Source organism: Sorex araneus, chromosome X (genome assembly GCF_027595985.1).
Source record: "Sorex araneus isolate mSorAra2 chromosome X, mSorAra2.pri, whole genome shotgun sequence".
Lineage (NCBI taxonomy): Eukaryota > Metazoa > Chordata > Mammalia > Eulipotyphla > Soricidae > Sorex > Sorex araneus.
This window is the reverse complement of record NC_073313.1, coordinates 179,134,094-179,162,060: the sequence shown is the minus strand read 5'-3', so window position 1 is coordinate 179,162,060 and position 27,967 is coordinate 179,134,094. Positions and strand designations below refer to the sequence as shown.

General features: G+C 39.6%; 1 long non-coding RNA gene across 1 annotated transcript; it reads left to right on the top strand.

The window, feature by feature from the left end:
• The first annotated feature begins 742 nt into the window (after nt 1-742).
• Nucleotides 743-27,644, top strand: LOC129400158 (uncharacterized). The gene is made up of 3 exons (XR_008627487.1): nt 743-822; nt 1,893-1,988; nt 27,464-27,644. It is a non-coding gene; the product is annotated as an uncharacterized LOC129400158 (long non-coding RNA).
• Nucleotides 27,645-27,967: the final 323 nt, after the last annotated feature.

The following is a 27,967-nucleotide window of genomic DNA, read 5'->3' as shown; positions in this document are numbered from 1 at the left end:
AGTCTTCTCACAGGTAGGTAAGATGTGCTCTCATTTTTGATTTTCTATCAGGTTTATGTTTTGTTGCTGAGTTTTATGAATTCATTGCATATTTTGGCTATTAGTCCCTTATTGAGTATATGATGTACAAATATCTTTTCCCACTCAGTAGGTTGTCTGTTGGTTTTAATGCAAATTTCTTTTCCCATGCAGAAGAAGTTACTTAGTTTGACAGTCCCATATTAATTTATTCTTTTCTTTGCCTTTAGTGTCAAATTCCCAGCATGTTGAATTTAATATCAGGGCACATGTTTCATATGTCTACTTTTATGTATTTTACGGTTTCAGACCTTATATGTAGGTCTTTAAAGAGTTTTGAATTAATTTGTGTTTATACTGTTAGATAATAATCTATCTGAGAGAATGAGAGTCTAGTTTTCCCAAAGTCATTTTTAGATTTTCTTTGCTCTAATTAAACTTTGGCACCTTTGTATAAATAGGTTGCTCATGTATGTGCAGTTTTATTTATGAACTCAATTCTGCTCCATTGATCTGTGTATCTCTTTACATTTTAATGCTGTGTTATTTTTATGACTATTGTTTTTCTGGTGCTATTTGAACTCAGGGAAATCATTACTTTTATTTTTGTTCTTTTTTTTTTTTTTAACCTTTGGAGTAATTTACTCTCTAGGGTTCTTTTTTTCAGTATCAATTACATTTTATAATTTGTTTTATTTTTTTCAAGGAAACCATTGGGTTATTGGGAGATTGCACTAAATCTATATATAACTTAAGAAAATAAAACAATGTCTGTTCTTCATGAAGATGTCAATTCTTTAGTCTGTGAGTATAAAATATCTTTCCTTCTCTTCATGTCATCTTTTTTCTTTCAACATGTATCATAATTTTCCATGTATTTTAATTATTTCATAAAGTTTATCCTAAGATAATTATTTTATTTGCAACTGTAAATGGGATGTACTTTCTTATTATTTTTTCTTTTATTTATTTGTCCAAAGAAAAATAACAATTTTGGTATATTAATTTTGTAACCAATCACTTTCCTGTATTCAATATTTCTAAAAGATTCTTATTGTATAGTGTTTGAGATTTTCTCTGTAAATTATCTTGCCTTTACCAGAAAGTGATAATTTTGCATTTTTACAATTTGGATGAGTTTTTAAAATGTATCCTTGGGCATCTAATTGTTCTTACAAGGATTTTCAACAGTTTATTGGATAGTAGTGATGAGACAGCCAATCATTTTCCTATTCTAGAGAAAAGAATTTGTTTTTTCATCACTACTATAATTTTAATTGTTGGTTTGTCTTTATTATATATATATAATTATGTATGTAGTTATATAGATAACATTTTAAATAGGAAAGCTCTTTTCATTGTATCTAATCAGGAAGTCTAATGTTGGCATATTCCTTCTGTTTGTTTTCATATTTTTTTCCTCTAGAGACCATTATTAGCTCATATCTGAAAGATATGCGGGCAGAGCCTGGCATGATTGGGCAGAGCCTGTTAAGCTACTCATGGTGTATTTGATATGCTAAAAACAGTAATGATGGGTCTCATTCCCCTGACTCTGAAAGAGCTTTCAATTATTGGGAAAGACAAGTAAGGAGAGGCTGCTAAAATCTCGGGGCTGGAAGGAATAGAGATGTTACTGGTGCCCGCGCGAATAAATTGATGGACAACAGGATGACAGTGATACAGTGATACAGTGATCTGAAAGATGTTCTCATAGATGTATTTTTATTAGCTGGCAGTATCTTTGAGTTATCTGGATGTATCATTCCAATCTCTCTTGGCCTATAGATTTTCTACTGAAAAGTCTAATGGGAATACCATTATGTATTACCTGATTTCCCCTCTAGTCAACTTTAATATTCTTTGCTTCTTAGGCCAGCAATTCCATGTGATCTACACTTGGAGCTAATAGGAGTTGTCCTTCACATTTCCCCTTCTCTGGAAACAGAACTGAGCCATTTACCCTACCAGTAAGTTGTTTTGTTTTCTTTTCTCCAAGATATGGGGGTGGGGATTCAGGGTGTGACAATTTGCTGTGCCCCACATTGCTCAGGATTTACTCCAGGCTCTGGGCTTGGGAATAGCTCTTGACTGTGCTTAAGGGACTATATGCAGTGCAAAGGGTGGGGTTTGGGTGTGTGGAGTGAGTTTAGAACCAAAGTTGTGTGAGTGCAAGACAAGTGCCTCAACCCCTGCACTGTCAGTCCATCCCTAAATAGTTTGTAGATATCACTTTTTTAAAAGTCAAATCTGGCTTTGGTTAGCAATTAGATTAGCGGTTAACTCATAAAGACACTTCTAAATGTAAATAGATATATTATTCAAAATCAATTTCTGTTTTTTAAATCTAAGACAAAAATAGCCTCAAAATCTTCTTTATTTACCACAATAAATATGTATTTTATTGTCATAATACACATGTGCCTTCATTGATCAAGGCAACACTTTGATTAAGGCACCATTTTGGTGTGCACAGCTGTACTGTATGATTCTGACTGTTTAGTCAATGTTTTTATCCTACCTGTGAAATGTTCTCTTGGTGCATAATAGAAATAGTATGAGATCAATTATACATGGTGAGTTACTTTAGAATTGTCCCACCCACTTTTTCACACATTTCTGTGGCCAAATAAATTGCCATCAATAGATGGGGGTCTTATTCTTTACCAAAGTGGAGACAGTGCAATGTCCTATGTAAGTTCATTGATGTCACTATCACTGTCATCCCGTTGCTCATCGATTTGTTCGAGCGGGCACCAGTAACGTCTCTCATTGAGAGACTTATTGTTACTGTTTTTGGCATATCCAATATGCACGGGTAGCTTGCCAGGCTCTACCGTGCGGACTCCATACTCTCGGCAGCTTGCCGACCTCTTGGAGAGGGGTGGAGGAATCGAACACGGGTCTGCCACGTGAAAGGCAAATGCCCAACCGCTGTGCTATCGCTCCAGCCCCACTGATGTATAATTATAATTCTATGAAGGAATGAGAAGAACATTGTTACAGTCTATGCAAACCAAGTTTTGATTGTCCAGTCCGCATTCTAATGGCATGCAAGGATCTGTTAATCTGTTAACACTTTAACAGATTAAATGTAAACGAGATGAGAGCAAGTAACATATAGAGATGTAGTAAAGATAAAATAAAATAAATTAATTAATTAATTAAATAAAATAAGCCTCCAATGAGGCACCATTGGGAAGGATGAATAAAGAGAGGCCTCTAAAATCTCAGGACTAAGATGAATGGAGATGTTACTGAGACTGCTTGAGAAAACCGGCAATCAATGGGATGATGATGATGATGATGATGATGATGATGATGATGAATTTGCTCTTAATAAAATGTTTAAATAAATATTTACTGAATGGTACTCTGGACTGGCTTTGACCACTGACAACTAATTATATCTGGTTTCCATATGCTTAACTGAGAGCAAATGGAGCTTCAGGGACCAGTTCGTTTTTCATGAACATTGCCTTGTTGAGATTCAGCTGCAATCCAACTTTTGCACACTCGCGGTTGAAGTCGGCCAGCATTTCTGCCACTTGGCTAATGTTTGGTGTTATGAGAACGATGTCATCAGCGAAGCAAAGGTGGTGTAATTGCCGACCGTCTATCTTCACTCCCATTCCTTCCCATTCCAGTCGTCCATGATGTTCTCAAGGACAGCACTGAAGAGTTTCGATGAAATGGTATCACCTTGCCTCACCCCTCTCTTTACATCAATGATCATTCCTTGTAGAATGGTGAGATCCTGGTGGTGAATCCAGAATTCAGCTCGCGAAGGATCTTGATATACTAAGTTTGAACGCCCTGTTTGGCCAGGGCTTTGATGACCACCTCAGTCTCAACAGAATCGAAGCCCTTCTTTAGTCGATGAACGTTAGACAGAGCGTCATCTTGAACTCTCGAGAAACTTCAATGAGTTTGGTCACTGTGTGGATATGGTCTATCATGCTGAATCCTCTCTCTTTGGAACCTGGCTTGCTTGCATGGTTGTCCTTCGTCTAATGTTCTGCCTGTTGTATTCAGGATGACATGAGTGAACAACTTGTTGACGACAGACAACAGGCAGATTGGGCAATAGTTGCTGATGTGGTGGATGTCTCCCTTCTTGTACAACAGAACGGTCCTACTGGTTTTCAACTGGGACGGAACCTTGCATTCAGACAGGTAGTGTGTGAAGAGTCAGGCCAGTGTATTGATGAGTACTGGCGGCAGATTCTTCAGGTGTTCGGGTCTGACCTTGTCCGGACTAGGTGCTGTTTGAGTCTTTACCAATGAAATGGTGTGTCGGATTTCAGAAGGGAGAATGTTGGGAATGACATATCTATCTGTGGAATTTGGTATGTGGGCAGGTGGACATGTCTGTCAAAGAGATCCGAGTAGAAGCCATGAATAATTTTCTCCATTGCCTTTCTGGAGGATGTGATAGATCCATCGGGACGTTCGGAGGGCAGTCATCTTGGTCTTGTAGTTGGCGAAGGACAGGCGAGCATTGCGAATACTTTTCCCAGCTTCTGCTGCACTGGCCAACACTGCTGCTCTTCTCTCTTTGAGGTCTTCCTTTATGGCATCTCTGCACAGCTTTGTGAGTTCGGACATTAGCTTGTGGTTGCCTGAGGCTTGCGCCAAACCACGTTGCCATATGAGCTCAAGAGTTTCCGAAAACAGGCGTCTGTGGCTTTCTCACTCTCAGCATTCTTCGCACAGACATGGAGGTGCTGAACCAGTCTATCGTATTCCTCATCGATGTTTTCAAGGATGGCATCTACCTACGTTGCTGCAATAGTGTCAAAGAGTTCCAAGTTGGTGATCATTCCGGGAGTTTTCTTCTTAGACTTAAATTGCAGACTTTTCTCTGCACTCTGTGAAGTAGAATTTTGCACAAAGGAGATGGTGGCCCGATCCCGTTTGGAATTTTGGGACAACAGCAACATCGGTCAGGCAAAACCTTCGATTGAATATGATGTGGTCAATTTCATTGTGGAACTGTTCACCAGGAGACTCCCATGTGCAGCGTTTAGATTCGGCCTTCTGAAACTGTGAGTTACCATGGATGGTCTTGGTCCATATGATGAATTCAGACAGTCTCTCACCCTGATCATTCCATTCTAGGCCATGTTTCCCAATGTGGAGTTCTTCAGGTGACCTTCTCGGACCTATCTTGGCATTAAAATCACCAACAATGATCTTGTAGAAGGTGTGGTCTTCTTTATAGAACTTCTTCAGTTCCATATAGAACCTCTCAATTTCTTCTTCATCATAGTTGGAAGTTGGTGCGTAGACAATGAAGATAGAAACTGCAGGCAGTGAGCCACACCTATTCAAGTGTAATTGTCCAATTCGGGTTGTTAGGCCTTCAAATTTGCTCTCAAGGAAACAAACTTCTCCAAATTCAGCAGCTATGTGTACCTGGGTTGAGAAATCAACACGAGGATGACCTGGTGCCAGAACTGAGCAGGAGGAAGAGAGCAGCGTGGAATGCATTCAAGAGCGTCGAAGAGGTGGTTAAGAGAACGAAGAACCTCAGACTCCAGGCACATGTTTTAAATTCCACTGTTCTTCCTGCACTAACATATGCCTCAGATACCTGGGCCCTATGCAAGCAGGATGAGAATGCTATTAGGTTATCCCAAAGAGGAATCGAAAGAGCTATGCTGGGAATATCATGTCTCACTCAAGTGAGAGAAGGAATCTAGAGTTCTGACCTCTGCTGATGTTTAAAAATCAGGGATGCTGTCTCATTTGCCAAGGCATCAAAAATCAGATGGGCCGGTCATGTAATCTGATTCAGAGATGACCGTTGGACTAGAGCTGTTACAGACTGGATTCCACGGGACGTCGAAGACCTCGTGGCTGCCCTCCAGCTAGATGGTCAGATTTCTTCATCAAATCTCTGAATGAACGATTTGAGGTCTTTTTGTTCCTGGAGTGAGCAGGTATCATTGGGCTATACTAGCTCGCGACAGGCACAAATGGAGATGTTACTGGCGCCCGCTCAAGCAAATTGAAGATCAATGGGACTACAAGCGATACAAGTGAAGTGATATGTTTAAATGCTTAGTTTTGGGAAATGTGCATATTCAATCTACTAGATTATGACATTTTCTCTAACTTCTCAAGGTTGATTTTTAACCATAGCATCTTGAATTGCATGTGAATAGCATTTAGATGTTTTATTAAATTCTTATCCACACAAAGTATGCAATTTTTGATGATTGATAGCTTTCTAATTTTTATTTTTTTTATATTTTTATCATTCTCTTTGTATTGCACATCAAAGAAAACTCAATTTAAAGTGACTTAAGCAAAAGGGAGTGCTCTCTGAAAATTCCAAGAGTAAGGACAAGTCTTAGAAAGAGCTGACTGCAGAATTCCTTTTTTTTTTTAATTTCCCTTCCTGGGCTGGATTGATAGCACAGCGGTAGGGAAATAAAAAATACACATGTGCGGCTGACCCGGGTTCAATTCCTCCACTCCTCTCGGAGAGCCCGGCAAGCTACTGAGAGTATCATGCACACAAGGCAGAACCTGGCAAGCTACTGAGAGTATCATGCACACACGGCAGAGCCTGGCAAGCTACTTGTGGTGTATTGGATATGCCAAAAACAGTAACAAATTTGTCTCACAATGAGAGACGTTCCTGGTGCCCACTCTTAACAAATCGATGAGCAATGGGATGACAGTGACAGTGATTTCCCTTCCTGAAAGCCATCTTGCTGGCTCACTTTTTTTTTTTTGCTTTTTGGGTCACACCCGGCAATGCACAGGGGTTATCTCCTGGCTCTGCACTCAGGAATTACTCCTGACAGTGCTCAGGGGACCATATGGAATGCTGGGAATTGGACAACTAGACCCAGGTCAGCCGCATGCAAATGCCCTACCTGTTGTCCTATTGCTCCAGCCCACGGCTCAGCTTTATACTTATTCACTTACAATGCCCTTTTTAAAATTCCAACTTTTGAATTATATCTATCTACTTACCATCTATCATTCTATCATCTATCTATCTATCTATCTATCTATCTATCTATCTATCTATCTATCTATCTATCATCTATCTTTTACATCGAGATAGCAAGATAGAATTAGAAAGCAATTCCTAGCTGAGTTTTAGACATACAATGTTCCAGCACCAATCCTAATCCTACCGCCAATGTTAATTTCTCTCCACCAGTCTCCCCGGGATTCCTCCCACCTCTCAGCCTGCTTCTTTGACAGATACATTTTTAAGTTTAGTTGTAGTTTGAACCACCTGTTTCCAGTGTTGATTACTCTGTGATTTAGATATATCAATATTGTCACACCTCTGTCCAACCAATGTGCACACAATCCCCACCTCCCCACCCTCCTACTTACTCCCACCATTTTATACTCATGGATTATGGGTGATGGATTTAAGTTCCCTAGATTAACAACAGGTTTATTCTTCCCTAGTAGTCTCAGCTCAATTTTATTTGCATCTTAGTGGTTCAAATGGAAAACATCTCTAAGATGATTACCATAGACCTAAAGAATCCTACAATTGGAACAAGACAAAATTCATGCTTTTTTTCATCAAGGAGCTAAAGACTGATTCAGTCATTAGTGTTCATTGGCTAACTATGGTGAAATGTGATTTTTCCTAAAATAAAGAGTAGGAGAAAAAACAATGACAAAGCAAACAAACAAAACATATAACATTTTGGAGGTATGGTGCCACCAGCAGGTAAACTTGTACCTGTGGGGTGAGTGCATCAGCAGCCTGATGATGCCTTCAGACTTCCAGATACCCCAAAATTTCTGCTGTGCCTTTGGCCAGACCCCAATAACTTGGGGCCAAGTTTACCAAGAATTAAGTGCCAAAAATTAGGTATGTGGGAGACACACCCACAAACCACCTCCAGATCAGCTATATAAGCTCATTTATTGGCCTTATTTCAGAGACCTATAAATCTTGAAAGAGATCAAAAGTTTCAGTTAGGGCCTGTAGCACAGTGATAGGTGGGAAGCCATGACTGAGAGCCCCAAGCTTGCTTGGATCAGGACTCGGTGTCCTCCCCCAGGTCCCCAGTTTTCCAGTAGCTTGGCTGTCACACCCACAAACTACCTCTGGCACCATGTGGTCTCATCAATGGCCAGGACCCAGAGACCATAAACTAAAGCTCCTGGAAGAGAGTGCCACAGAATACCCTGAACCCACACCAGGCTGTCTTTACCAGAATACCTCAGAAGGGGGTAGATTGAATTTCTCTCCCTGCCCCAAGCAGAACCCTGGCAGATGAAAACCTCCAGAACCCAACCACCACCATGCCCAAGGCCACTCTCCATATGCTCGGACCAGCCTCACCCAAGAGGGCATGAGCCTCACCCCAAATGGGATGAACCTCACCAGATAGCAGACCGGCAGGAAAACCCATGACTGAGATCTCCAAACTTGCTTGGATAGGGATTGGGCCTCCTCCCCCCAAGTCCCCAGTTTTCCAGAAGCTTGGCAGTCACATGCACAAACATGTAATCTCATCAATGGCCAAGACCCAGAGACTAAAGCTCCTGAAACAGAATGACACAGAATTTCCTGGACATTATATTCTATCCATAACAATACAAAACAAATTGTCTAGCATTGCCTTTGCAGCAGGTTTCAGTGGTGGTGAGACTGGTGTCGAAATATCAAATGTAACCAAAGTAGAGAGAGAGTGTGGGGGAAATTGTCTGCCACACAGGTAGGGGAAGGTTTGGAATGGTGGTGGGGTGGGAATACTGGGGATTTTGGTGGTGGAAAATGTGCACTGGTGAAGGGATGGATATTTGGTGGTTATATGACCCAAGCTCAAACATGAAAACTCTGTAGCTGTATCTCACAAAGAATAAAAAAAAGCAGGAGGGGGGATAATAATAAAAACAAAAAAATAAAGTTAACATTCAGAATAGAATAAAAAAAGCAATGTGGAGTTCATGCTCAATTCAATCAGCTTAATCAATGGCTGAATAAATAGCAGTACTCCTGCATTATTAAAAAATATAGCATTTCTTGCCCATATTTTTTGTCATTCTAGAGGCTCTTCTTTCTTAACTTTTTATTAGTGAATCACTGTGAAATACAGTTACAAACTTATGAACTTTCCTGTTTGCATTTCAGTCATACAGTGATCATTTAGCCATCCCTCCACCAGTGCCCATTCTCCTCCACCAATGTTCCCAGTATACCTCCCACCACCACCACCACCCATCCCCCACCACCCCACCCTGCCTCTGCAGCAGGGCATTCCCTTTTGTTCTCTCTCCTTTTGGGTGTTGTAGTTTGCAATAGAAGTATTGAGTGGCCTTCATGTTCGGTCTATAGTGTACTTTCAGCTCGCAACTTTCAACTTGAATGGGTCCTCCCAACATTCTCTACTTGGTGTTCCCTTCTCTACCTCAGCTGCCTTTTCCCCCAGCATGTGAGGCCAATTTCCAAGATGCGGAGCAGATCTCCTGGTCCTTATCTCTACTGGTCTTGGGCGTTAGTCTCCCACTTTGTTACTTTATATTTCACAGATGAGTGCAATCTTTCTGTCTGTCTCTCTCTTTCTAACTCATTTCACTTAACATGATACTTTCCATGTTGATCCACTTACATGCAAATTTCATGACTTCATCTTTTCTAACAGCTGCATAGTATTCCATGTGTAGATGTACCAAAGTTTCTTTAACCAGTCATCTGTTTTTGGGCACTCAGGTTTTTTCCAGATTTGGCTATTGTAAACAGTGCTGCAATGAACATACAAATGCAGATGTCATTTCTACTATACCTTTTTGCCTCTCTGGGATATATTCCCAGCAGTGGTATTGCTGGGTCAAATGGGAGCTCAATTTCTAATTTTTTGAGAATCGTCCATATTGTTTTCCAAAAGGGCCGAACCAGTCGGCTTTCCCACCAGCAGTGAAGGAGGGTCTCTTTCTCTCCACATCCTCTCCAACAGCAGTTGCTTTTGTTCTTTTGGATGTGTGCTAGTCTCTGTGGTGTGAAATGGTATCTCATTGTTGTTTTAATGTGCATCTCCCTGATAACGAGCGATGTAGAGCATTTTCTCATGTGTCTTTTAGCCATTCAGATTTCTTCTTTGAGAAAGTTTCTGTTCATTTCCATCCCCCATTTTCTAATATTTTCTTCTTTTTTTAAAAAATTTATTTTATTGAATCACCATGTCAAAAGTTACAAAGTTCTCAGGATTATGTCTCAGTTATACAATGCTCAAATACTCGTCCTTTCACCAGTGCCCATATTCCACCAAAAAAAAAAACCAGTATACCTCCCACCCCCCACTTCCCAACCCCCTACCCCCACCTGCATAACTGATAAATTTCACTTCATTTTCTCTTTACCTTGATTACTTTCCATATTTCAACACAAAACTCACTATTGTTGTTGGAGTTTCAACACAGAACTCACTATTCTTGTTGGAGTTTATCCCCCCAAAATATGGCCCTATTGACAAGGAAACATTTGATAATTAGTTTTCCACTGATGAGAATGAAGAGGCCTAGGATTTCTTTATTTTAGTAATTAAGTCCAGGGAGATTTAAGTTGGAAATTGCATCATTTCCCTTCCTGGCGCAGCATGGAGCAAAAGCTTAGTTCACAGTCTGGAGACATGGCTGCAAGCACCTGCTGGGACCAGAAGTAATGTAGCTGGCTCTAGATCTTGGTCGTTCAGCAGCAAAGCGGCTGTGCAAACGCATGGCCACCCGGGTCAAATCTCGGCGGAGCTTGAGCCGGTATCGGCCCAGCCCGAGACTGCCCAAGCGGCCCGCTGTTTCAAGTTCAAAACACATTCTTTTTTTTCTTTTCCACGTGCCACCAAGTTCATGCCTGTTTAAAAGTCCCATAATATGCCAGACACCACGCCGCTTCTCCCCAGAGCTGATATTTTCTTCTTGTAGAGTTCAACCAGTGCCTTGTATATCCTTGATATCAACCCCTTATCCAATGTGTATTGGGTGAATAACCTTTCCCATTCTGTAGACTGTCTTTGTATTTTAGTCACTGTTTCTTTTGAGGTGCAGAAGCTTCTTAGTTTAAGACAGTCCCATTTGTTTACCTCTGTTTTCACTTACTTGGCCAGTGGCTTGTCATCTTTGAAAGTGCCTTTAGCTTCAATTTCGTGGAGGGTTTTGCCAAACTTGTCTTTCATGTACCTTATGGATTCTGGTCTGATGTTGAGGTTTTTAATCCACTTTGACTTGACTTTTGTATATGGTGTTAGGTAGAGATCTGATCCTATTTTTTTGCATGTAGCTTTCCAGTTTTGACAGCACCATTTGTTAAAGAGGCTTTCTGTGCTCCACTTCACATTTCTTGCTCCCTTATCAAAGATTAGATGATCATATGTATATACTGAGGGTGTGTGTCAGGATATTCAACCCTGTTCCATTGGTCTGTGACTCTGCCTTTGTTCCAGTACCAATGCTGTTTTATTACTGCTTTGTAGTAGAGATTGGGGTTGGGGAGGGTGATTACTCCCATATTCTTTTTCCTAAGAGTTGCTTTAGCTATTCGTGGGGGCTTATTATTCCATAAGAATTGCAGAAGTGTTTCCTCCATTTCTTTGAAGAATGTCATGGGTATCCTCAAAGGGATTGCATTGAATATGTACAATGCTTTGGGGAGTATTGCCATTTTGACAATGTTAATTCTCCCAATGCATGAGCAGGAGATGTCTTTCCATTTCCTCGTGTTAGAGGCTATTATTCTTAACAGTGCTCACTAAAGTATAAACACAATAAGTGCAGCATGTCTGAGTAGGCAGACCTTATGGGCTTTAGAGTCTCCCCTGTCCTCTCTACACCAATCTCCAAGAAGAAATTGGAACAAATGACTGAGATTATCAAATACATTTATGAGCCATATTGCATAGAAACTTTAGATTTTGTCTTTGGGGTATATAGCCCATTGCCAAGTAGACTGTCTAATTCTGAAAAGGTTTTAAATCTGTCCAGTTATTTTTATCTGAATGAGCTATGAGCAACAATGTAGTTGCAGAATATTCTTTTAATTTCCTGTTTTATTTCTCAGGTAGCTTCTCAATAGTCTATGAAATATACCATCTTCTTCTTCCTAGACATTTTTAATTCCAATGAATTATTTATATATTATAGTTGATCTTGAGGTATTTATTGTTAATCATATTGACATTGGTTCTTATTAAAATACATGTGTAATATTGCATATTATAGGGCACTTCCTTTCATATTTTATTCATGTTTCATGAAAATTCTTGGAGACAAAAATTACCAATTGGAAATGAGGCCCAATATTTTCTAAAAGTGATATAAGTTTAAAAAGTTTAGATACTCTAATTTCATATTCATTTTTTTCTAACACTTATTATTTTCAAAATCAAAAGTCTTAAGGATAAGAAATATAAACTTACAGACAAATTGTGAAAACCATAAGTGACAGAAAACATTGTATTTCCCTCAAATCCTCAACAAAACAGATTTTATTTTATCCGGTTCAATCTTCAGAGCACAGAGAATTAATATAACCATCTATTTAAAAAAGGCAGAACACATATATTTGATAAAGTTGAAAAGGTTATCTAGAGGTCCAAGTAAATTATTTTACATTTTCTGCTCTTTCACATTCACCATTAATGTATATTTAGAACAGATTGTACCTTCGGAATTTAACATGTGTTAAAATCACAGGCTCTGTAATTATTATATAACTCATCTTGAAAAATTACAGTGTTAGATAAAATATTATTGCAACCATATATTATTTAGTCCTGCTTGTCTAGACTATAACAGTGCATTATTTTCAATACCATTTCTTTGCTATGAGTGCAATGTCTCATTGCTTAGTTCCTATCAATCTATATAACTGAGAAACCTAAGTGCTATTGCACATGTAAGTCCCTAGAATCTTCTTTATTATAAGAATTATTTATTCTTTCTAGAAAATTGCTGTATATAATCATGAAAGCAGGTTTTAACTATAGCACTAGGTACTGGGGAAACTAATTTGCATACCACTAAATATCACACATAAGAACAATTTTATTAGAATTTCTGTACAAATGAATTTACAGAGTAGTTATGCGAAAGTTATGTTCTTTTCTTAGTGCTGAAAATATCAGGTCAAGACCTTACATATGGATATATCACTAGTGACAAAAGTGAGGAGTGAAACATTGTGTTAACTTCTCCTAACTAAATATAAGAGAACTGATATGAAATTTTAAAAATTATTTCTTGTGAAACAAATTCAAAGAAATAATTTTGAGCAAGAATGCAAATATGTACTTAGGCACACTTTATACATTTGACAACTTTTTTTTTTTAGAATAAAAAGATAACCAGATTTTTATTAGGACTGAATCACTATATTCATCTTTGTTAAAATTGGGAACATAAGGTATTTTTGAAATTGATTTCATGCAATTAAAATGAATAAAATATGAATGTATCCTGTATTCATAAATGATATGCTCTGGTTCTTCTTTTTTTTCATTTATTTATTTATTTATTTATTTATTTTTAATTAGTGAATCACCGTGAGGGTACAGTTGCAGATTTATACATTTTTGTGCTCATGTTTCCCTCATACAAAGTTCCAGAACCCATCCCTTCACCAGTGCCCATTCTCCACCACTAGTAAACCCAGCATCCCTCCCACCCTTCCCAATCCCATCTTTCCCCACCCCACCCCACCCTGCCACTGTGGCAGGGTATTCCCTTTTGTTCTCTCTCTCTAATTAGGTGTTGTGGTTTGCAATAAAGGTGTTAAGTGGCCATTGTGTTCAGTCTCTAGTCTACATTCAGCACACATCACCCTTCCCCTGCAAGGCCTCAAATCACATTTAACTTGGTGTTCCCTTCTCTGAGTTGCCCTCTCCCCAGAATGTGAGGCCAGCCTCCAAGCCATGGGGCCAACCTCCTGGTACTTATTTCTACTATTCTTGGGTGTTAGTCTCCTACTCTGTTATTCTATATTCCACAGATGAGTGCAATCTTTCTATGTCTGTCTCTCTCTTTCTGATTCATTTCACTTAGCATGATACTTTCCATGCTGATCCACTTATATGCAAAATTCATGACCTCATTTTTTCTAACAGCTGCATAGTATTTCATTCTATAGATATTCCACAGTTTCTTTAACCAGTCATCTGTTCTAGGGCATTCAGGTTTTTTCCAGATTCTGGCTATTGTAAACAGTGCTGCGATGAACATATGAGTGCAGATGTCATTTCGACTATACTTTTTTGCTTCTCTGGGATATATTCCCAGCAGTGGTATTGCTGGATCAAATGGGAGCTCAATTTCTACTTTTTTGGGAATCATCCGTATTGTTTTCCAGAAGGGCTGAACCAGTCGGCATTCCTACAAGCAGTGCAGAAGGGTCCCTTTCTCCCCACATCCTCTCCAACAGTGGTTGATTTTATTCTTTTGGATGTGTGCTAGTCTCTGTGGTGTGAGGTGGTATCTCATGGTTGTTTTGATCTCCATCTCCCTGATGATTAGTAATGAACAGCACTTTTTCATGTGCATTTTGGCCATTCGTATCTCTTCCTTGGGAAAGTTTCTGTTTATTTCTTCAACCCATTTTCTCATTGGGTTGGATGTTTTCTTCTTGTACAATTCAACCAGTGCTTTATATACCATTGATGTCAACCCTTTATCTGATGGTTATTTTGTAAATATCCTTTCCCATTCTGTAGATTGTCTTTGTATTCTGGTCACTGTATCTTTTGCGGTGCAGAAGCTTTTTAGTTTAATGCAGTCCCATTTGTTGATCTCTGTTTCCACTAGGTTGGTCAGTTGCATGTCATCTTTGAAGATACCTTTATCTTCAATATCGTGGAGGATTTTGCTGACCTTGTCTTCAATGTACCTTATGGTTTGTGGTCTGATGTTGATGTCTTTAATCCACTTTGATCTGACTTTTGTGCATGGTGTCAGGTCGAGGTCTAAGCCCATTCTTTTGCACGTGGTTGTCCAGTTGAGCCAGCACCATTTGTTAAAGAGGCTTTCCTTGCTCCACTTCACATCTCTTTCTTCCTTATCAAAGATTAGATGATCATAAATTTGGGGTTGTGTGTAGGGATATTCCACCCTGTTCCATTGGTCTGCGGCTCTGCCTTTGTTCCAGTACCATGCTGTTTTAATTGTTACTGCTTTGTAGTAAAGTTTGAGGTTGGGGAAGGTGATGCCTCCCATCGTCTTTTTCTCAAGAATTGTTTTAGCTATCCGTGGGCATTTGTTGTTCCATATGAATTTTAGGATTACTCGATCCATTTCTTTGAAGAATGTCATGGGTATCCTTATAGGGATTGCGTTGAATCTGTATAATGCTTTGGGGAGTTTTGCCATTTTGACAATATTTATTCTCCCTATCCACAAGCAGGGTATATGTTTCCATTTCCTTGTGTCCTCTTTTATTTCATGGAGTAGTGTTTTATAGTTTTCTTTGTAGAGGTCTTTTACTTCCTTGGTTAAGCTGATTCTGAGGTACTTGATTTTCTGGGGCATGATTGTGAATGGGATTGCTTTTTTCATGTCCCTTTCCTCTGCCTCATTGTTTGCATATGTGAAGGCCATGGATTTTTGGGTATTGATTTTGTAGCCTGCAACTTTACTGTATAAGTCTATTGTTTCTAAGAGTTTCTTAGTAGCGGCTTTGGGCTTCTCCAGATATAGTATCATATCATCTGCAAATCGTGAGAGCTTGATTTCTTCCTTTCCTATCTGGATGCCCTTAATCTCTTTTTCTTGTCTAATAGCTATCCTAAGTACTTCTAGTACTATATTGTAGAGAAGTGGTGAGAGTGGGCATCCTTGTCTTGTGCCTGATCTTAGAGGAAAATCCCTTAGCTTTAACCCGTTGAGGATAATGCTTGCCATAGGCTTGTGGTAGATGGCTTCGACTATCTTGAGGACGTTCCTTCAAACTCCATTTTGGTGAGGGTTTTCATCATGAACGGATGTTGGATCTTGTCAATTGCTTTCTCTGCATCTATTGATATGATCATATGGTTTTTATCTTTACTTTTGTTGATATGATGGATTATGTTGATTGATTTCCGAATGTTAAACCATCCTTGCATCCCCGGGATGAATCCCACTTGGTCTTGATGTATGATCTTTTTGATGAGTTGTTGGATCCTATTTGCTAATATTTTGTTGAAGATCTTTGCATCCGTGTTCATCAGGGATATTGGTCTATAATTTTCTTTCTTAGTGGTATCTTTGTTTGCTTTTGGTATTAGGGAGATATGTGCTTCATAGAAACTGTTTGGGAGAGTTCCTGTTTTTTCAATTTCCTAGAAAAGCTTGAGGAGAACTGGCAACAGGTCTTTTTAAATGTTTGGAAGAATTCACCAGTGAAACCATCTGGGCCTGGGCTTTTGTTTTTGGGAAGATTTTTGATTACAGTTTCAATTTCCTTAACATTAATTGGTCTATTCAGGTATTTCAAGTCTTCTTTGTTCAGTCTTGGGAGATTATAGGAATCAAGGAAATCTTCCATTTCTTTTAGGTTCTCTTGTTTTGTGGCATATAGACCTTCAAAGTTGTCTCTAATGATGTTTTGAATCTCACTGGTTTCTGTTATGATGTCCCCCTTTTCATTTCTGATTCAATTTATTAGGGTTCTCTCTCTTTCTTTCTTTGTGAGTCTTGCTAGTGGTTTATCAATCATATTTATTTTCTCAAAGAACCAGCTCTTTGTTTCATTGATCTTTCAGATTGTTTTTTTTTCATGTTTTAAACTGGATTTTATTTTTTTTTTAATTTTTTATTGTGGAAAGTTACAAAGTTACAAAGTTTTCAGGTTTAAATCTCAGTTATACAATGCTCAAATACCCATCCCTTCACCAGTGCTCATATTCCACCACCAAGAATCCCAGTATAGCTCCACCCCGCCCCCTCACACCCCAAACCCCCCCACGCCCCTAGTCCCTCCACCCTAAGCCCCCCCCGCCTGTGTAACTAATAAATTTCACTTTACTTTCACTTTGATTGCATACAATATTTCAACAAACCTCACTATTATTGTTTGGAGAGTCTCTCCCCTAAAGTCAGACCTGCTGAAAAGGAAGCATTAGATAATTTGTTTTCCATTGCTGAGGATGAAGAAGTATGAGGTCGAGTGACCACACTTAGCAGCCTCTCAGTTTTGGGTTTCTGTAATTTAGTATTTTAGTAACTAAGTCCAGAGAGATATCTGCCAGAAGTTGCATCGTTGCCAACTTGTACTTCTCAGTTACATTATATTCCACATATGAGTGCAATCTTTCTATGTCTGTCTCTTTCTTTCTGACTCATTTCACTCAACATGATACTTTCCATGTTGATCCACTTGTATGCAAATTTCATGACTTCATGTTTCCTGACAGCTACATAGTATTCCATTGTGTAAATATACCAGAGTTTCTTTAGCCAATCATCTGTTTTCGGGCACTCTGGTTTTTTCCATATTGTGGCTATTGTGAACAGAGCGGCAATGAACATGGAAATGCAGATGTCATCTCTACTATACCTTTTTGCCTCTCCGGGATATATTCCCAGGAGTGGTATTGCTGGGTCAAATGGGAGCTCAATTTCTAACTTTTTGAGAATCGTCCATATTGTTTTCCAAAAGGGCTGAACCAGTCGGCATTCCCACCAGCAGTGAAGGAGAGTCCCTTTCTCCCCACATCCACGCCAACATGGGTTGCTTTTGTTTTTGGGGATGTGGGCCAGTCTCTGTGGTGTGAGATGATATCTCATTGTTGTTTTGATCTGCATCTCCCTGATGATTAGTGATGTTGAACATTTTCTCATGTGCCTCTTAGCCATTCGGATTTCTTCTTTGGAAAAGTTTCTGTTCATTTCATCAGCCCATTTTTTGATCGGGTTGGCAGTTTTCTTCTTGTGGAGTTCAACCAGTGCATTGTATATCCTTGTTATCAACCCTTTATCGGATGGGTACTGCATAAATGTCCTTTCCCATTCTGTAGACTGTCTTTGTATTTTGATCACTGTTTCTTTTGAGTTGCAGAAGCTTCTTAGTTTGAGATAGTCCCATTTATTTATCTTTGTTTTCACTAGCTTACCCAGTGGCGTGTCAGCTTTGAAGATACCTTTGGCTTCAATGTCGTGGAGGGTTTTGCCGACCTTATCTTCAATGTACCTTAGGGATTCTGGTCTGATGTTGAGGTCTGTAATCCAGTTTGATCTGATTTTTGTACATGGTGATAGATGGAGGTCTAAGCCCATTTTTTTGCATGTAGCCGTCCAGTTTTGCCAGCACAATTTGTTAAACATGCTTTCTTTGCTCCACTTCACATTTCTTGCTCCCTTATCAAAGATTAGATGATCATATATTTGGGGGTGTATGTCAGAGTATTCAACCCTGTTCCATTGGTCTGCCGCTCTGCCTTTGTTCCAGTACCATGCTGTTTTAATGACTACCGCTTTGTAGTAGAGTTGGAAGTTGGGGAGGTTGATTCCTCCCATTTTCTTTTTCCCAAGGATTGCTTTAGCTATTCGTGGGGGCTTATTGTTCCATATGAATTTCAGGAGCGCTTGCTCCATTTCTTTGAAGAATGTCAAGGGTATCCCTATAGGGATCGCATTGAATTTGTACAATGCTTTGGGGAGAATTGCCATTTTGACAATATTAATTCTTCCAATCCATGAGCAGGGGATGTCTTTCCATTTCCTCGTGTCCTCTTTTATTTCCTGAAGTAGTGTTTTATAGTTTTCATTATACAAGTCCTTTACCTCCTTTGTTAAGCTGATTCCGATGTATTTGATTTTTTGAGGCGCAATTGTGAATGGGATTGCTTTTCTCAGGTCACTTTCTTCTCTCTCATTATTTGCATATAGGAAAGCCATGGACTTTTGGGTATTGATTCTATAGCCTGCAACTTTACTGTACGAGTCTATTGTTTCTAGGAGTTTCTTGGTAGAGGTTTTAGGGTTCTCTAAGTATAGTATCATGTCATCTGCGAATAGTCAGAGCTTGATTTCTTCCTTTCCTACCTGAATGCCCTTAATGTCTTTTTCTTGCCTAATCGCTATTGCAAGTACTTCCAGTACTATATTGAACAGAAGTGGAGAGAGTGGGCATCCTTGTCTCGTCCCTGTTCTCAGAGGGAAGGCTCTTAGTTTTTCCCCATTGAGGACAATGCTTGCCATAGGCTTGTGATAAATGGCTTTGACTATATTGAGGAAGGTCCCTTCTATACCCATTTTGGCTAGTGTTTTCATTATAAACGGATGCTGGATCTTGTCAAATGCTTTCTCTGCATCTATTGATATGATTATATGATTTTTATCTTTTCTTTTGTTGATATGGTGGATTATGTTGATTGATTTCCGCATGTTAAACCATCCTTGCATCCCCGGGATGAATCCCACTTGGTCCCGTGGTGTATGATCTTTTTGATGAGTTGTTGAATTCTATTTGCTAATATTTTGTTGAGAATTTTTGCATCTGTGTTCATCAGGGATATTGGCCTGTAGTTTTCTTTTTTTGTGGTGTCTTTGTTTGTTTTTGGTATTAGGGAGATATGAGCCTCATAGAAACTGTTAGGGAGGGTTTCTGTTTCTTCAATTTCCTGGAAGAGCTTGAGAAGGACTGGCAAAAGGTCCTCTTTAAATGTTTGAAGAACTCACTAGTGAATCCGTCTGGACCTGGGCTTTTGTTTTTGGGGAGACTTTTGATTACCATTTCAAATTCCTTGATGTTAATTGGACTATTCAGGTACTCCAGGTCTTCTTGGTTCAGCCTTGGGAGATTATAGGAGTCGAGGAATTTATCCATTTCTTCTAGATTCTCTTGTTTCGTGGCATAGAGATTTTCAAAGTAGTCTCTGATGATCTTTTGAATTTCATTGGTTTCTGTTGTGATGTCCCACTTTTCATTTCTGATTCGGCTTATAAGGGTTCTCTCTCTCTCTCTTTCTTTGTGAGTCTTGCTAGTGGTTTATCAATCTTGTTTATTTTCTCGAAGAACCAGCTCTTGGTTTCATTGATCTTCCGGATTGTCTTTTGGGTTTCCATGTCATTAATTTCTGCTCTAAGTTTTATTATCTCTTTCCTTCTGCCTGGTTTTGGCTCCTTTTGTTGGTCCTTTTCTAAGGTCTTGAGCTGTGAGGTCAAGTTATTTATGTGGGCCCTTTCTTCCTTCCTGAGATATGCTTGCAGAGCTATAAATTTTCCCCTTAAAATGGCTTTAGCTGCGTCCCACAGGTTCTGGTAGCTCGTGTCTTCATTCTCATTTGTTTCTAGGTACCTTTTGATTTCTTCCTTGATTTCCTTCCTGACCCACTCATTGTTCAATATCGAGCTATTTAATTTCCAGGTGTTTGATTTGGTTTTCTGCATCTGTCCACAGTTAAGTTTTATCTTCAGTGCATCATGGTCTGAAAAGATAGCTGGTACAATGTCTATCTTGTTGATTCTGTTGAGGTATGTTGTGTGGCCCAGCGCATGGTCTATTCTGGAAAATGTTCCATGTGCACTGGAAAAGAATGTGTATTCCTTTTTTTGGGGATATAAAGCCCTGTATAGATCTATTAGCCCTCTCTCTTCCATTTCTTCCTTCAAAGCCAGTATTTCATTGGTGAGTTTTAATCTTCTAGATCTGTCCAGAGGAGACAGTGCGGTGTTGAAGTCTCCAACTACTATTGTGTTGCTCGAGATGTCCTTCTCGAGGTCTCTTAGCAGCTGTTGTAGGTATTTAGCTGGTCCCTCATTGGGTGCATAGACATTTAGGAGTGTGGTTTCTTCCTGATGTACACATCCCTTGATTAATAAAAAGTGGCCTTCACTGTCCCTTCTAATCTTTTTCAACCTGAAGTCTATGTTGTCCGATACTAGTAAAGCCACCCCGGCTTTCTTGAGGGAGTTGTTTGCTTGCAGGTTTGTTTTCCATCCTTTGACTTTGAGTCTGTGTTTGTTCTGGCTATTCAGATGTGTTTCTTGCAGGCAACAGAATGTTGGGTTGAGTCTCTGAATCCATTTTGCCAGTCTGTGTCTCTTAATTGGTGAATTCAGACCATTGACATTAAGGGAGATTATTGTTATGGGATTTTGTGCCGTCTTTGTGCAAGGGTTTGTTGTGCTTGTAGGGGTTGTTCTTGTCTTACAATAGCCCCTTTAGTGCTTCTTTTAGGTTTGGTTTTGAGTCTATGAAGTTCTTGAGCTGTTGTTTATCCCCAAATTAGTGTATGATTCCTTCGTGTTTGAATGAGAGTTTGGCCGGATAAAGTATTCTTGGTGAAGCGTTGATTTCATTGAGTTTTTTCACTATATCCCACCATTGCCTTCAAGCTTGGAGGGTTTCCTCTGATAGATCTGCTGTGAGCCTAAGGGGTGCTCCTTTGTATGCGATTTCCTTCTTGGACCTTGCTGCTTGGAGTATTGTGTCTCTCTGGAAGATGTCCATCATTGTAACTATGATATGTCTTGGGGTTTTTCTGTTAGGATCTCTTTTAGCTGGCACTCTTCGGGCGCCTTGAATCTGGATGCCTGCATTGTCCAGCTGTGAGAAGTTTTCCGCAATGATTTGTTTGACTGTGTCTTTTTCGTTGGTGTTGGTTCCCTGTGGTTCTGGTAGTCCAATGATTCTAATGTTGTTCCTCTTGAATTCATCCCCTAGGACTCTGATTCTGGCTAGAGCTATTTTGAGGTCTCTTGCCATGGTTTGATGTTGCCTGTAGGCCTCTTGCAGCTCATCTTCAAGCATACTGATTCTGTCTTCGGCTGCAGTCATCCTATTGTTGAGGGCAGCCATAGAGTTTTTGATTTCATGTACGGAATCCTTCATTTCTTTTTGAAGGTTTTTTATTTCTGCTCTCATTTCTTCCCGTATTTTGTCGGCTGTCTGTTGTATTGTTTCCGCCAGGTCTTCCTTGAAGTTGTCCATCTTTGCATTGAGTTGATTGAACATGTTGAGGATTTCAAGTCTGAATTCTTTCTCAGAGAGGTCAAGTTTGTAGGAAGCGCCCATTGAGGTTTCTGGACTCCTTTGATCGTCCTCTGGTTGCAATGGGGATTTTCGCTGTTTCTTCATGTTGTTTGTGGTGATATGAAAGAGGGCCCTTGATGATGAGTGTCCCTGTTTCCTTTTGTTGCGAAAAAGGATTGTGGATAGGCTCAGTTAATAGTGGTTGGCTTTTTTTTTTTTTTTTTACTTGCCGGTTGTAGAACCTGGTCTCCTAGTGAGATGTTTCCTTTAGTTCTTATGTGAAGTCTTGTGTTTTAGTGTCCTACTGCTTGCGAATAGCTAGGATGTTAGTCTTGGATAGGATGTTGAGGAAACTACTTGCCGCCGCGTGAGCTTTGGCCGCCGGCAATGAGGCCACGCCCACTTTTCTTAGGCCACGCCCCCTGGTGGTTAGGCCACGCCCCCTTCCCACAACCTGTCAGCGGTCAACGTGCTGGTGGTGGCATGCCGGCCACTCGGCCGGCAGTCCGGAGGGGAGGGAAGCCCGGGGTGCTCAGGGCCGCGGAGCAGGCTGGGTCCGGAAGGGCGGGTCGATGGAGCGTCACAGACCTTTGCCGGAAGACAGGATGGCAGCGGCGCTTGGGGTCGGCGTGCCGGCCACTCGGCCGGCAGTCCGGAGGGGAGGGAAGACCGGGGTGCTCCTGTGTTTTTTTTTTTTGCTTTCCATGTTATTAATTTCTGCTCTAATTTTTGTTATTTCTTTCCTTCGGTCTGGTTTGGGTTCCTTTTTCTCGTCCTTTTCTAAAATCTTGAGCCGTGAAGTCAAGCTATCTTTGTGGGCCCTTTCTTCCTTCCCGAGGAATGCTTGGAGAGCTATAAATTTTCCCTTTAACACGGCTTTAGCTGTGTCCCATAGGTTTTGGTAGCTCGTGTCTTCATTCTCATTTATTTCTAAGTATCTTGATTTCTTCCTTGATTACCTTCCTGACCCATTCATTGTTCAACATTGAGTTGTTTAATTTCCAGGTGTTTGATTTGGTTCTCCGTGTCGGTGAGTGGCTAGCTTCTATCTTCTGTGTATCGTGGTCTTAAAAGATGGTTGATACAATTTCTATTTTTCCGATTCTATTGAGGTATGTTCTGGGGCCCAGTACATGGTCTATTTTAGAAAATGCTCCATGTGCACTGGAAAAGAAAGTATAGTCTTTCTTTTGGGGGTGTAAAGCCCTGTATAGGTCTATTAGGCCTCTCTCTTCAATTTCTTCTTTCAGAGTCAGTGTTTCCTTGCTGAGTTTTGTTCTTGTCGATCTATGCAGAAGTGATAAGGTGGTATTGAAGTCTCCAACTACTATTGTGCTGTTAGTGATGTCCTCTTTGAAGTCTTTTAGGAGTTGTTTTAAATATTTAGCCAGTCGTTCATTAGGAAAGTATATGTTTAAGAGTGTGATTTCTTCCTGTTGTACATATTCCTTGATAAATAGAAAATGACCTTCATTTTGACAACATATTTTATTTACCTTACTTCCATCATCCTGTTCTTTTCACTAACAACCATAGAATCCATCAAGTTTCCTTATTTTTCAGTCTACGCATATAGATGTTTGAACACAAGTATATACAAATATATACATGAAATATGTAAGCATATATACATATACACATGAACAAATATTAATGATGAAAATATAAATAAATTATATACTTATTAATACAAATTTATTCATGTTTTATGTACAAATGAATTACTATTTAGTCACAATAAGGTAATACAGGCATTGTGACTATATGGAGTTTGGTAATTATGTTACATGTAATAGGTCATACAAGAAAAGACAGTTTAGAAAGTAAGTGATATTAACTCTACTCATTGTGATTATATATTATGTATATAAGACTCTTTAAACTTATACAGAACTATATTTTGTTTTTAAAGAGTAAAAATAATGTAGTAATAACAAGGGAATTATAAGATCTTATAACTGAACAGGGGAAAATATAAATGCTTAATGACTCACTTTCCCTTTCTACATTCATTAACTTCTATTTTTTCATTCTACCCTATATTTACCAGTCTACCTTATATTTATTCTTCTGGTGTGTGGTTCAGTCTCAGCCCCTCAAAGAGTCATTCAAAGTTTGTTTTAAGAGTTCCTTCCCGAATTGCTCCTTATCTTTGGTCAGAAATAGATAGGACCATCACTCTGTTCTGGGATTAGGAGTTCTAGGAATGTTCTGTTCAGTTACTTCTTTATTCTAAATCTCCTTCAGATCTCTGACTAACATCTGTCTTCAGATTTGTCATGAAAGTCCATCACTGCTTGTGAGGTATAACTAAAATACAAGGTGATCAAGTCACTTACAATTAGACCATTCCAAGACTTACACACATCAACTGCATAAATACAAAACTCCTGGAATAGAACATAAATTCCTTATCATTTGACCTCTGAGTTTTGGTGTCACTGTCAAAGATCATAAGTATGTTTTAGCATAACAATTAGCCTTATCTAGAGATGCTCTTCCTTCTAAAGAGCATCTTTACTGAAGATTGATTTTCTGCTGGTAAGCAGTAACTCAGTGCCCTGACTCAACTCATCACTTCTTTGCTGAACTTTCTTTTGTGTTTACTTATTAATTCATTTCATATGTTAAGGAAGTTCTTCTTCTCTCTGTAATTAAAGATTGCTTTTTAAAATGACTAGCCATTTGTCTATATGGGAAGCCATTTCATAAGAATCAGATTGGTGTCTATTTTCTTTGCCATCATAGTGTGAATGCTTGGCATATGGTCTGGTACATAAATAAGTTCTCAATAAACTTTACTTGAATGAACAAATGATGAACAAATACTAAGTTGTAATTTCAGGCACTATTTGAATTAGCAAAAAAATTGCTTTTTAGTGAAAAATAATATGTGATCCTTCATCTGTAACATTGAACCAAGTAATCAGTTAATAAAATTCTAAAACACTGGTCTCTCTATGCATCAGGTCAGTCTATGAGGCCTGAAAAAAATCCTCTTGAAGTGAAGAGTGAATTTGATGAAAGCAATGATTGTAAACCTGGTACTTATGTCTCTATCTCTATGAACTGGTTTCAAGCACCTCAGTGTCTTTCTAGCATCAAGTACATCATGCATCAATATATTGAGTGCAAAAAATAAAGAGGATACATATTCCAGAGTTATACATTAGACAAATCCTCTCTTTCTATTTTATAGAGGCCAATATTCAACACTGCTTGGATTCCAGGGCCACTAGCAGCAGAGCTGGTACTGTCACAGATTGAGGGTACTTGGGCACAACCAGGGTGGCTAGTGAGAGACTTAGAGGATTTTATACCGATTGCTAAATTTTATAGCTGCCTTGGGATTCAGACATGTTTCCAGTTTAAATTGGCCGATTTGACTGATGACTGGTCTTCTCATCATTTATACTTAAATCCCCTTCAAATTCCAAGAGACAAAACTATTTTCAATCATTTTCTACCACAAGTCTCACACAACTTATAGATGTATAAAATCGTACTCTGTGCTATTCGAACTCTCAGTGACATTATTCCAAATCTTAGAGTTTGCGATATAGATTTGTTATTCAAAGACATGCAGGGCTTCAAAACCAAAGAAATTCAGGATACGATCAGTGTTCTAATCACATATTCAAAGTTCCATCAAGATTTTTGACCAGGTTGAATTACCTTTGAATCAGTACTATCCCTCTCCTTCATCATTTATCACTGTATCACTGCCATCCTACCTAGCTAGTGAAAAATGGGGAATCTGGGTGGAAGAGGCCCAGTTCCAATCCAAGCAGCCTTGGAGATCTCAGCCCCAGGTCCCACACACCTGGGGTCCTCTGCTGGTTCCTTCATGCATGAGGCTTGTTCTAACGTGTGGAGAGAGGCCTTAAGCATGGCTGAGGCTGGGTTCCGGAGGTCTTCAATTGCCAGGGCTCTGCTCAGGACAGGGAGGGAAACCCAAATCGCTCCCTCCAAGGTGCCCCAGTGTAGATAGCCAGGCACGGGGGTGACTCAGTGTCACTCTCTTCCTGGAGCTTGGTTTTATAGTCTCTGGTTGTTGGCCATTGATGAGATTACCCACACACCACAGTGCCAGGGCAGTTTCTGGATGTGACCTTCATTATTTATAGCTGGGTAAATAGGTGTGTCAGCTCTAGAGTTAACATTCACAAACACACAAACTTAATAATTTTCAGACAAGAGAATTTTCTTCGAATGATTCCTGACTTTTCCAAGAGAGGGGATGCACTTCTAGTGCAGTTCTAGTAGTAAGGAGAGTGAGTTCCAATGTCCCTACAAGCTAGATCTATGTTTTTTTGATGTTACTAGATACCACTTTTTAGTATGTTTTTAGTGTGGGGGGTGAGTAGTTGGGCCAATCCCAGCTGTACTCAGAACTTACTCCTGCCTCTATCCTCAGGCATCTCCTCTGGTAGTGCTGAGACTGTATGCTGTTTGGAGGATTTAATAGGATTGGGTATGTGTAAGGCAAGTGCCTTAAACTCCTGTGATATCTCTCTAGCTCCAAAATCTTTTGAGTTCATACATTTTAATCAATAAGTCCTAAGTGTCCCTGTAGGGTGGTGTAAGTCACCATGCTAATTAAGAGAATCTAGAAACAGACAAACATGCTGTCACAATATAACATGATGTATATTGTGTCAGACACAAGTGAGTTGAACAGCTGGTAAAGGCACAGCAGGCATAGAAACAACTTGAAAAATAGTTTTATTAAAACTGATGATTTTGAAGTTTTAGTATGTACTTGAATCAATCAGAGGACTAACTAAAATTTTGTAGGCACCTCTCACTGTTTGCCTGATTCAATGGGTTTGAGGAAGGACCTGTGGGTTTGTCTTTCTAAAACTGTTTCAGGGAATGTTATAGTTGATGTCATGGTAGCATTTTGAAACTACTGTCCTAACACTGAAGAAGGCTTTCTGGAAGAGATAATGCCCAAGAAAATGGAAAGGAATAAATGAAACATTAAGGGAATAATTACAGGAAAGGAAAGTGCGGGCACAAAGACACAGTAGAATGCACTGGGAATGATAAGATTTATGGAAAATACCAAGAGTTGTGCATGAAACAGGGCATCTTTGAAGACAGGAGATGAATCAAAGAGATGGGAATATTTTTTTCCTCCAGCATCAGTGATAGAATGGGTTCTGTAACCTTTCACATTCCTAAGAACCTAACATACATGACAAAAATATGAATTATTCTTCCCTTTTTGTCCATATAAAGAGATTATCATTATTTGATATAGCACTGCAGCACTGTCATTCCATTGTTCATCGTTTTGCTTGAGTGAGCACTAATAAAGTCTCCATTGTGAGACTTGTTGTTAATGTTTTTGGCATATTTGGCGAATATGCCACAGGTAGCTTGCCAGGCTCTGCCATGCAAGTGGGATACTCTCGGTAGCTTGCCGGGCTCTTCGAGAGGAATGAAGGAATTGAATCCGGGTTGGTCGTGCGCAAGTCTGGCTATTGCACTGAATATAGTATATTCTCTCAGTTTTTGCTTGCAGCCCCCTTGGAGTATCCTGGCACCCCAAGAAGGTCTCGTTCCCACCGACCCAGCAGAAAAGCTGCTGTAAGTTTTGGTCGATGCAACTACCACTACCCAGCAACCACCACGCTCCAGGCCGCTCTCCAGACACTTGGGCCGAACCTCACGCATGAGTGAAGCCCCACAAAGCCAGGTAAGCAGAACTTTGTGACCTTGAACTCTAGGTTCAAGGAGACTTGGAAACAAGATCACTGTCTGCCTCCTTCAATCTCCGGCATCTGAGAGAGGGGTCAAATTCAGACTCCCCACCCTACCCAAGCCAGATAAATACCTCACTGGCTGACCCCCACAACATCCACTACCCAGCCACCACCACTCTCCAGGCTGCTCTCCGAACCATAAAACACCATAAAACACTTAATACCATTATTCCCTCACCCTAGTTGATAGAGTTCAAATTTGGTGTGAACCATGGTAACACCTCTAAGGACGATTGGAGGCCTCCCTAAA